Below are 11556 nucleotides of genomic sequence, written 5' to 3'. Positions count from 1 at the left end.
CACAGGTTCTGATCCTGGCTCTGCCACTAAATGCCCTAATGATTTAGGGCGACTCATTTCTGCTCTCTGGGTCTTAATTACCCATCTGTGAAACTAGTGCTCCCTCGATTTTTTCTGATACGTGGAACAACAGAAAGCTGTTCGGCAAATGCCCAGACACACTCAGACTGCTCTCATTGTGTCGAGGGCTCCAGGAACTCCAAACCAGTATTGCCTGCGGGTCCGTCCTAGAGAATAAAGCACGTGACTACATAAAGCCCCTTCATTCAGCGGCTCCGCATCTACGAGTCCTCTGTGCAGTAAAAGCCTATAATAAACACCTTTTGTTCCTTCGCCATCTAACCGCACGCAGAGATCCAGAGGGCGGTGGGTGCCCGGGACCCTCACCAGGGCCAGCACACAGCCAAGCGCGTTTCCAGCTACGGGCGTCTGGCTGGGGGTGGCCAGTTCCCCTAACCCCGCAGGGTGGAGGATTGAGCGTCGGTGCAGCAGGGCAGCCTCTGGGGCCCTCGCGCGCTCCGATTGGTTCTCGTGTCCTCGTGACTCCAGGCCCCGCCCCACGCCCCTCCTCCGCATCTGAGCTGGGGAGCGGACGGTCCGGGACTGAATGGGCGCTAGCTAGCGCGGCGCAGGGGGCGGGCCGGGGCGCGGGGCCCAGGACTGGTGGCAGGCTGGCGCCCGCTCCCTAATATGCGGACGAAGGCGGAGGGCGGCGCGGAGCGGCGTCCCCTTTCGGGCCGGGGGCGGCGGCGCAGATCCGTCCCTGCCCCCGCGTGGCTGGGCCCGGAGACTCCGCCCAAGCCCCCGCGGGCAGCGCCCAGGGCACGGTTCCCCCAAACGCGCCTGGCGGGGGCGCGGGCTGGGAGTCGTGGCCTCGCGCGGAGTGGACCGGCGGGAGGCGCCGCGGCCCGCGCAAGTGTGGACGCGGTGGAGGCGGAGGGGTGAACGACCGGGACGTGGGGTCCAGGCGCGGTGTCCCTTTCCCCTCAGTCTTTCACATCGACTTGGGGTTTAATTCATTGCTGGAAGCTTCCGAGCCCAGGAGAGCAGAGTTGACTCATTTCCCCCGGACAGAATTGGGGGACCCTATGACTAGCAGCTCCGGAAACTGACCTTTGCATCCATCGGGAAAGCGTGCGGTGTCTGCAGGTAGAAATTCGCCAGTGATCTTCCCTGCTTCCTCAATGCGGCCAGCCCTGCGGAAGAGACACGTTTTGGTGACCTTTGGTTTCTCCTGAATTGTAAGCAATGGCATTCATATGAGCCTTTAGTGTGTAAGTAATGCAAGATTTTCGGGGAGCATCTTCGAATAGGAAGAGGCGAGGGGTCCTGCCCAACCCCACATCAGGTGCGTGACCTTGGCGGACACTGATCCCCCTGTAGGACTCCATCTCCTGATCTGTACTGGGAGGTGTGACCTGCTGATGGCCAAGGCCCCTTTCAGGCCCCTGGTTCTGTGGTTCTGACTGCAAAATGTGTTGACCAATGAAGAGGGTCCTGCAGAATCATTAGCTGACTTGAAAGACAAATTTATGTCCTCATGTCTTAATTCATGTTTATGACGTTGCTTCATTAGGTATTGTTCATTTAAAAGGGAAAATGGTTTTACCTGCTACCCTTCATCTGGCACCCTCGGGTTGCCTGCTCATCAGGCCACGCACCATGCTGGGTGTTGGGATTACAAAGAGAAAGGAGACGCATCTCCTGCCCTCTGGTGTTAAGCGGAGCCCTTCTCTTGGTAATCCTCTTCCACAGAAGAGTGCGCTCTCCTGAACCTGGAAGAGGAATCCTGTCTGTTGAGTGAAGGGGCACAAACTCAAAACTGTCAGGATGGGTTGTGGTTTCACTCACATAATCCTGAAAGCTTGATGGTTTAGAAGAATGTCTTAAATTTCTAGTCGTAGAGCCAGGGGATCACCTAAATTCCAGTCAGTGCTGGGACAAGGAGAGACTAATGTGAACTGGCAGAGCCCTGTGACTGGAATGTCGTTAGCCTTTTCATGTGTCTGAGTGCCGCTGTTTCTGTAAGATAAAATGAACCTTGGTTATGATTAGTAGCTGTGTCTTCCTCTAGGCGAGAAAAGAAATGGGTGAGGTGGGAAGGCACGAAGGTGTTTGTAGAAGACGGAGAGGGCCAACAGGCAGAAATTCTAAAAATGCACATTTATGACTACCTATTTTGAAAATGCTTATAATTTTGGCACAGATTGCCAAATTGTTTCATATTACCACATAGATTAGTATTGAATTTTTTAAATTTAATTTTTATTGGAGTATAGTTGATGTACAATGTTGTGTTAATTTCTGCTGTACAGCAAAGTGTATCAGTTATACATGTACATATATCCACACTTTTTTAGATTCTTTTCCCATATAGGTCATTACAGAGTACTGAGTAGATAGAGTTCACTGTGCTATACAGTAGGTCCCTATTAGTTATCTGTTGTATATACGGTAGCGTGTATATGTCAATCCCAATCTCCCAGTTTATCCCTCCCCCCACCCCCCTTAGTAACCATAAGTTTCTTTTCTACATCTGTGACTCTATTTCTGTTTTGTAAATAAGTTCATTTGTACCATTTTTTTAGATACCACATATAAGTTATATTATATGATATTTGTCGGACTTCACTTAGTATGGCAAGCTCTAGGTCTATCCATGTTGCTGCAAATGGCATTATTTCGTTCTTTTTTATGGCTGAGTAGTAGTATTGAATTTTAAGACTATATTCAAGACAGGATAAGAACAAACCCTTTGTTCTTTGATGTGCCTCCTTCAGTCCTTCCCTGCTTTCCCTGCTGGTCTGTTTGGCAGGAGTTTATCTAGCAGGTTGGCTCTTGGGAGGTGAATGGGACAGTAAAAAAGGTTCTGGGTCCTCTGTGTGAGTCATCCAGGTGCTGAGGGTGGAAGGGCTAGTCTTGGAAGAAGGTCAAACCTCACTTTCCACACCTTGCTAGTTCCTGAGAAGCGATTTAATCTGAACTGCCTGTGGAGACATTCCCAGAGAGTATGCTCTATGTTTTTGGTCTAGCTGGGAAGCCTTGGCAGAATTAAAGCAACTGGGAGTATACACACATCAATGATGGAACGAACTTCCCTAACTGCTGAGGAAGGAGAAGCAAGGGCTGGATCGGTATGAGGGGTATAAGTTAGCAAAGGCATCCAGAAGTGGGTGAATCACTGGCCTAGTGTGGGAGGGAGCCATGACTGCATGACTGTGGTTGGTGACACGCAGGCTGTCTGGGGAGAGAGACCCAGCTTGAGCACACGTGCAGAGGGCGAGTGAGGAAGAGGGATAGGGGAGTGGGAGGAAAACGAGGTTGGAGGGCTACAAGGACACTACCAGGCTTTCCTTACCTGGACAGCTTTTTCTTTGTTTTTCTAAGTAGAGCATACATACTAGGAAAGTAGGCGTAAGTATACCACTGTTCAACAAAGTTTCCAAACTCAGCAAAAGACATTTTTGTTCCCCCTTTAGAGTGTGGAAGAATATCCAGGGTTAAGTTACTGGATGGCTCATCAACTCCTTATACCCATGAATTCTTCCCCTTTTCCAGTTTTAAATATCTGGAATTAATAGTTCAGAATCAGGTGGTATGATTTGACTAATTTAAACAGGGAAAAAGTGATACAAATAACAAATTTGTTTTGATGGAATAGTAGGTTGTGTTTTGAACATGAAGTCTGCCTTTAAGACTAGGTGTCATTTTCATAATTAAAGGCTTACATGTATTGAGTTCATCAACTCCTTTCTGCTTTTCACAAGCGTCTTGTTCTCATTTCCAAGCTAGACTTCAGCAGCAAGAGAGGAGAACAGAGTTGTGGTACTTTTACAGGGCTGCCAGTACTCTCCTCTCTTTGCTTGTCATTTTCTGCAGTCAAGTCCTTAGTCGCCCAGGATTTGGTAGCTGGTTTCCTTGCTTATTCTTCCTCTGGACCAGCTCTGTCCAATGGAAATATAAGCCAAGCCACGTATATAATTAAAATTTTTCTAGTAGCTACATTTTAAAAATTAAAAGGAACCCGGTGGATCAAAGTTTCAGTTTCCCAGGAAGATAAAAAAACCTTCTGACTCTTATGCTTATTCTTCTAACCTAATGACACAGCTTTAAGCTGTATAAAGTAAAAAGTGACAGAATGACAGAAAAAGTTGACAAGCCTGCCGTAATAGTGAGAGATTTTAGCATATCTCTTTCCATAATTGATAGAACAAGCTTACTAAAAACCAGTAAGGGATTTTTTTTTTCCAATAAGGGATTGATTCAACAAGCAACACAATTAATAAGCTTGATCAAACTGATTAAATAGAAAACATAGTTCCAGCAAGTGAAGATTATACGTTTACAAAAATCGAACATATACCAGGTCATAAAGTAAGTCCTAACATTTAAAATAATCGGTATCGTATTGACCAAGTTCTCTGAACACAGTGAAACTAAATTATGTATCAATTTAAGAATATAATTTTAAAAATTAAAAATTTTGAATTTGAAAGATAAAGAAGTAATAACAATGAAAATATATAAATCAAAACTTGTAGAATGGGGCTTCCCTGGTGGCACAGTATAATGAAAACATGATGACCCAATACCTATGGGATGCAACAAAAGCAGTATTTAAAGAGAAATACACAGTCTTAATTACTCATATTAGCAAGAAAATAGTCAAAAACTAATGAGCTAGTCAGCTAAATTAGGAAGAAGTTAGGAACACAGCAATTAAAATAAATCCAAGGAGTTAGAAGGAAGGAATTAAAAAAAAAAAGGTGAATTAATTTTAATAATATATTTTAGTTAACCCAATATGTATAATATATTATGAAATCAATATAAAAATTGTTATTGAGCTATTTTACATTCTCCTGGTCAAACTAAGTCTTCAAAGCCTTGTGTGTATCTTATACTTTTATTAGAGCACATCTCAATTTGGTCTGGCCACATTTGAATTACTCAGCAGCCACATGTGACTGTGGTGTCTTCGCCTCCTGTAAATGTTGAGGAGATTTGTGGTGATAAACAGGACATCAGAGCTAACAGCGGTGGGGTTCAGTTATCTGCCAAGTGAATCGAGGGTCATGGGAATCTAAGAGTGTTTTGTGGTTGGCAGAGGGTGGCTCTTTTTGAAAATCTTATAAGCACTGCCCCCCAACAAACCCACGTGCTACAAAACATAGGACAGAAATAAAGATAAATGCTCTACTCACTCACTTTGTCCTTACCTGTTTTAGACATGTTATGTATATGTGTGTGTGTGTGTGTATATATATATATATGTTCTTTTAATTTTCACAAAAGCCATATGAGTTTGGTACCATTATTATCCCCATTTTACAGATGAGGATATTGAGGCTCAGGGAGGTTAAGAAACTAAGAAACTCTAGGGGACAGAGCCGGGATCCAGACTCAGGCAGTCCGGCCTGGAGGGGGTAGATGAGGCAAATGCATCCCTGTCTTTGCAGTGTATAGGACATTCCTACCCCACCCCTCAGAAGGGCTCCTGAGAGGAGGATCTGAGGTGGCTGAGGCAGCTCTGTTCCCTGGTCCAGGTTCCTGCGTTTCCAGACACAGCATCGTCACTCTGCTGGGTCTCCATGACAGCCTCCTCACTGGTCCTGCCTCACAAAAGGACTTTCCCATCTCCAGTCCTGCCTCAAGAGAGGTCTCTCCAAACTCCAATTCCAGTTCAAATCCACACCCCAACCCCCAGTTGCTTCTTTTATCTTAGGATAAAATTCCAACCCACCATGGCATGACCTGCTTCCTTTCCCAGCCTCTGGGTACGTTGTTCCCTCTGGGGCTAGACCTTCAGAAACTCCCCTCAGTGCCTACTGTCCCTGCTCAGGCGGCACCTGTCTCCCCACCCTCAGCAAGTCCTACCCATTCTTTTCCTGGAGTGGGGGTGAGCCTTTTCTAAGCCCCTCCCAAGCACACACATACACACGTCCTCCAAATGTAAAATACCTCCTAACACTGCCCTCATGTCCAATGTGGAGTGAGTTAAAAAGAAAAATGAGGAAAATAATTACAATGGTGTTAGATCTACTTGTCTGATTTTGAAAATGAGATGAGAGCTTTTAGAAGAGGCTGTTTCTGTGTTGCTTCTTGCTCTACCCCCAGGCACGTACTCCCTGCCTGATTAAAAACGGGGTTACGTGAATGACAGTATGCCTGTTTGGGAGCCTGCCCAAGTGCTGGTTTCCCAAATTTTTGGAGCAGAGAGTAAAAGGGACATGTGATTGGGGTGTGAAAGGCAACTGTATGTTTTAGCCATGCCTCTTACAGACCTAAATACATGTTGTCAGTTTTAGGAACTGAAACATGCTTAACTTATTCTGGGCTTAAAGCGACCCAAACAAAACTTTCCTTTGTCTCCTGTGTTTGCTCCCTCTCTTTCAAGTCTCTCAACTGCCAGGGCCTGTCAGCCTCCAGGTTGTTCCCTGTCGCTGCCCCTCCAGTTCCTTTTCTGGGGTCATTACCACTTTCTGGTAATGGATTTGGGGTTTTACATGACTAGTATGGTTCTTCTGTTCCAGTAGAACAAAGAGGGTTATTGAATACAGCCAGCCCTCCATATCAACCAACTGTGGCTCAAAAATACTCAAAACGGAAACTTTCTTGAAAGTTCCGAAAAACAACCCTTGAGTTTGCCGCGTGGTGTCAACTACATACATAGCATTTACATTGTATTAGGTATTATAAGTAATCTAGAGATGATTTAAAGTATACGGGAGGGGGGCTTCCCCAGTGGCGCAGTGGTTGAGAGTCCGCCTGCCGATGCAGGGGACACGGGTTCGTGCCCCGGTCCGGGAAGATCCCACATGCCACGGAGCGGCTGGGCCCATGAGCCATGGCCGCTGAGCCTGTGCGTCCGGAGCCTGTGCTCCGCAACGGGAGAGGCCACAACAGTGAGAGGCCCGCATACCGCAAAAAAAAGAAAAATAAAATATACGGGAGGATGTGCATAGGTTATATGCAAATACTGCACCGTTTAATATAAGGGACTTGAGCATCCATGGATATGATATCCAAGGGGGTGTCCGGGAACCAATTCCCTGTGGATACTGAGGGACCACTGTACCAGATTAGTGCATAAACTGCGTATCGAATCCTCCACCTTCCCTTCCCCATTGACCAGCCAGCTGCTCCCTGAGGACTATTGCTAAGGTCCTGTTTGGGGATGTCTCTTGATAATCCCAAACCTTAAGAACCCATATCCTTACCCTTTCTTTTTGGGGTGGGATCTTGGTTATTTTAGAATTTGCACACTCACTTTTCCATCATCTCACACCTGGTGTTTCCCTTTATACTCCTGTTTGGGGGAAGGTCGCCATTTTGGAGCTTGTTTCTCTTGGGTCCCAGAGTTGCTTTTGTTAACTGTTCATTCTACTGACTTTCACTTTCTCCTATTATTACTTATTCAGCCTGACTCCTTGTGTTTCCTTTAGATTAAGAGGGAAATCTCCCGTTAAAAAGGTAGCTTCTAGATTTGGCTTTATTTATGGCACTCCTGAGGTTGCCACAGACGTGCTCTGCTGTAGCATATTCTGCTCGTCTAATTTGCTGTCACGTGGAGGCCCACCGCCAGACAGCTGTTACGTAAGGTGCTTTGTTAGAGCCTGGTGGGGCCCAAGGAGGACAGGCAGTTCTCTGGACAGTTTCCTCAGTTTATCCCCGTGTCCTGTCTTATTTCCTCTGGCCTCCTCCTCTTCGATGGGTGCCCACACCTCGGCAGGGAAATCATCTCAGCGGATGGTGGAGTGGTGGCAGCTGGTGGAGCCTTCTTGCATTTTGCTATTTTTTTCTTTTTTTTTCTCCCATTAGCGGCCTGAATTTGTTACGCAGGCCAGATCTCGGCTGGCTGGGTGCGACAAGAACAGCCCCTGCCAGCTCAGTCACCAAGTTCCGTGGCCTCTTCTTCCTCCACCACTCTTGTCAGCCCCCATCTCGCCGTCCCTGCTCTGGCTCAGCTGCCCCATCACCCCTGGCTGCGGTGGTCACAGCAGCCCCTCGACCACTCCGTCCCATCGCCTCCTACATCCCAGTGTGAGCTCTCCGCCTCCCTGCTTAAGAACCACTTAAGGCCGCCTCCTCCTCTGGGGCCAGTTGGGAGGACCTGGTTCCTTCTTTGTCACATCTTCTGCCACTTTCCCCCAGGTCCCCTGTGACCTGGCCTGAGCAGCCCTCTCTGGGCATCTTGACATGCCCTTCCTTCCATCCGGAGTGCCTGCTCTCTCTTCTTTCTGTCTCTGAGGTCTTGCCTATCCCTCAAGGATCCATTTACACATCATGTCCTCAGGGAGGCCTCCTTGATTTCGTCTGATGGAGCTAGTGGTCCCTTGGCCCGGGGCGCTCCAGGTTCCTCTGTTATTTGGCATTTTGAGTATTTAACTGTTTTTTGCTTTCCCTAGCTGGGTTTTTCATTTCAAGAGAAAGGCTGTGTCTTAGTTTTCTTTATATTCCCAGTGCTTGGTGTATGCTTATTAAATGTCTGTTTAAAGGATTATAAGGTGAACAAAGCAAATTATACAACAGTACAGACCAGCCCTCCCCAGCTGGGGCTCTACGAGAGAATTAAGCCCTAATGCGCTAAGGTCACCATTGTATACTATGAATTAACTTCTCTCCTGTGCTTCTGGAGTGATTCTAGTTATATACCATCCTTGGGAGAATTAAGAAAATAGACACTCAGGGACTTCCCTGGCGGTCTAGTGGTTAAGACTTCACCTTCCAGGGCAGTGGGTGAGGGTTTGATCCCTGGTCAGGGAGCTAGGATCCCACATGTCTCGCAGCTGGAAAACCAAAACGTAAAACAGAAGTAATATTGTAACAAATTCAATGAAGACTTTAAAAATGGTCCACGTCAAAAAAAAAAAAAAATCTTAAAAGAAAATAGACACTCAAATCCTTTTCTGTAGGGCTTAATCTCCAGTGGACCCAGCCTGAAGAGGGCTAGTATAGGTAATATGATCCCAAACCTGATAAAATATACATATGCAAAGAGGAAAGGCAGATGGAATATAGACCAGAATGTTAGCAGTGGATATCACTGCACTGTAGTGTAACGACCGGTGTGTGATTTCAAAATGTTCTTTCTGAAGTTTCTAACTTTGTGATAACAGAGTTGTTTTTTTTTTTTAATGTTTCTTGAATAATCCAAATCGGAGTTCCTAAACCTGATTGTGCTTTAATATAAGGCAATGGAGAGTTGGAGTTTTGTTTTTAAATATAGCTCCCTGTGCCATGCCATAGCGGACCAGAAATCACCGAGCTGACCCCTCAGCATTGCCCCTGGAGAGCCAGGCCTCCACATGAGGATGGGTAGCTGTCAGCCCTCTGAACCTGGGTGTTGCCACTGGACACTTGTAAATGAACGGCTGTGTCCAGCAGGCATGACTCAACGTAAGAGAAAATTGAGTCATAAGCACTCATGGAATACTCTCCAAAGCAAATCTAGAGGTGTTTTTTTCTTAATAGTGAAGAGTGAACACACCTTGTGGTTATTTGAATAAAGGCTGATAGAGGAGTCTCAATGCTAATTCTTGCTCATCAGCTACTGCTTCAACCAGCCCTGGATTTTTTTCCTGAACTTTGACCTCACACAGAATTTTGTCCTTACCCTGGGTGCTGAAACCAGTAGATTGGATGAGGAACAGGGTAATTACTTAGTCTCTAAGTATCTCCCATCAAGTTACTTATTAATTACAAAGCGAAAAGAGTAACTTGACAGTAGTTAAACTTGCCTTACACAGCTTTTTTTTTTCTTTTTTTTTTTTTTTTTTTTTTTTTTTTTTTTCTGTGCGGCATGCGGGCCTCTCACTGCTGTGGCCTCTCCCATTGCAGAGCATTTGCGGAGCACAGGCTCCGGACGCGCAGGCTCAGCAGCCGTGGCTCACGGGCCCAGCCGCTCCAGGGAAGCCCGCTGCCTTTCACAACTTTAACCAATTGATTTAACATCACCAGTAATGGGACAAAGCAACATCAGGTGCCTCCTGAGAAAATGCACCGAGACAGACTAGCACCACTTCTGTGATATTCCTGCCGGAAATGTGTAACTTGAATCATGAAGAAATGGACAAATCTCCACTGAGGGACATTCTACAAAACAATTAGCCTGTACTTTTCAAAAAATGCCAAAGTCATGAAAGATAAAGGAACTCTTTCAGATTAAAGGAGGCTAAAAAGATAAGACAGCTGAATGCCACATGTGATCCTGTTTTTGCTCTGAGGCCATTATTGGGACTGCTAAAGAAATTTGTCTGAGGTCTTTAAACTAGAGAACAGTATTAAAGTAATTTCCTGATTTTTATCATAATACTGCAGTTGTGTCTGGGAATGTCCTTGTTTTTAGGAAACACTAAAATATTTAGGGGTGAAAGTCATTGTGTCCTCAGCTTACTTTCAAGTGGTTAAAAAAGTAGTATCGGCTTCCCTGGTGGCACAGTGGTTGAGAGTCCGCCTGCCGATGCAGGGGACACGGGTTCATGCCCCGGTCCGGGAAGATCCCACATGCCACGGAGCGGCTGGGCCCGTGAGCCATGGCCGCTGAGCCTGCGCGTCCGGAGCCTGTGCTCCGCGACGGGAGAGGCCACAACAGTGAGAGCCCCGCGTACCGCAAAAAAACAAAAAATAGTATGTGCATCATATAATAGAATCACCAAGTAAATGTGGTAGAATGATAACAAGTGGGTAGTCTGGGTAAGGGGAATTCTTTGTAGTTTTCTTGCAGGCTCTCTGTAAGTTTGAGATTATGTCCAAAAATAAAGTTTTTAAAACCCAGAAGCCTCCAGATCGTGGTGCTGCGGCCAGCGTAGCATCAGAGGCCAGCACTCTGAGTGGCTGCCCTTTCCAGGGTTGCTACTGAATCATTTCCAGCAACACTGAGCTCTCTTCAGAATTGGTTTTGTAGAGTACAGGTTAGAGACCACTCAGTGTGGTTTCACCTGACAGGAAGGTTCTTTCTCCAACTTCCTGTTGATGTCGCCACCACTGTTGTCCCAGAAGGTGTCGCTCCTGCTGCATCCCCGGGTATCTGGTCAACCAACTCCAATGCACACATTTGCCTGGTTGAGAATAGACCTCCAGCTGTCCTGCGAAAGAGGCTTCCCAGGCAGAGTGTACCTTCATTAGCACCCAACCTGCTTCTTACATGTTAGCAGACATCCTCAGAGAGGTGACTTGGCCACCGTGAAACAGGCAACAGCCAAACGGTTAAGTATTTTCTCCCTCTTTTCTTGAAAAACAAAACAGATCCAGTCTCTCTTTTATTTTTATTGGATTTTTCCTCAGCTTTATTGAGATATAATTGACATATAACATTGTATGAATTTCAGTTGTACAACATGTTGACTTGCTACACTTGTATGTTGCCAAATGATGACCACCGTAGCCTTGGCTAAAGCATCCATTACTACACATAGTTATCTTTTTTTTTTTTTTTGTGGTGAGAACATTTAAGATCTAGTCTCTTAGCAACTTTCAAGTATGCAAATACAGTATTATTAACTATAATCACCATGCTGTGCATTAGATCCCCAGAACTTATTCTTGTAACTGTTC

The 11556-nt window shown here is 46.0% G+C and overlaps 1 protein-coding gene across 2 annotated transcripts in view; it reads left to right on the top strand.

Annotated features, from left to right (window-relative positions):
- The first annotated feature begins 751 nt into the window (after positions 1-751).
- The window catches only part of ST3GAL5 (ST3 beta-galactoside alpha-2,3-sialyltransferase 5), a 46705-nt gene continuing 35900 nt past the window's right edge, over positions 752-11556 (top strand). The window contains exon 1 of one of the 2 annotated variants that reach the window (XM_024743653.1): positions 752-1241. The gene's annotated coding sequence lies outside the window, so the exon portion shown is untranslated. The remainder of the gene's footprint in view (positions 1242-11556) is intronic. The other variant, XM_024743654.1, reaches the window with a different exon arrangement.

This window comes from Neophocaena asiaeorientalis, unplaced genomic scaffold (assembly GCF_003031525.2).
Source record: "Neophocaena asiaeorientalis asiaeorientalis breed wild unplaced genomic scaffold, Neophocaena_asiaeorientalis_V1.1 scaffold114, whole genome shotgun sequence".
Taxonomy (NCBI): domain Eukaryota; kingdom Metazoa; phylum Chordata; class Mammalia; order Artiodactyla; family Phocoenidae; genus Neophocaena; species Neophocaena asiaeorientalis.
Note: the sequence above shows the minus strand (reverse complement) of the source record. Positions and strands in the feature narration are given on the sequence as shown.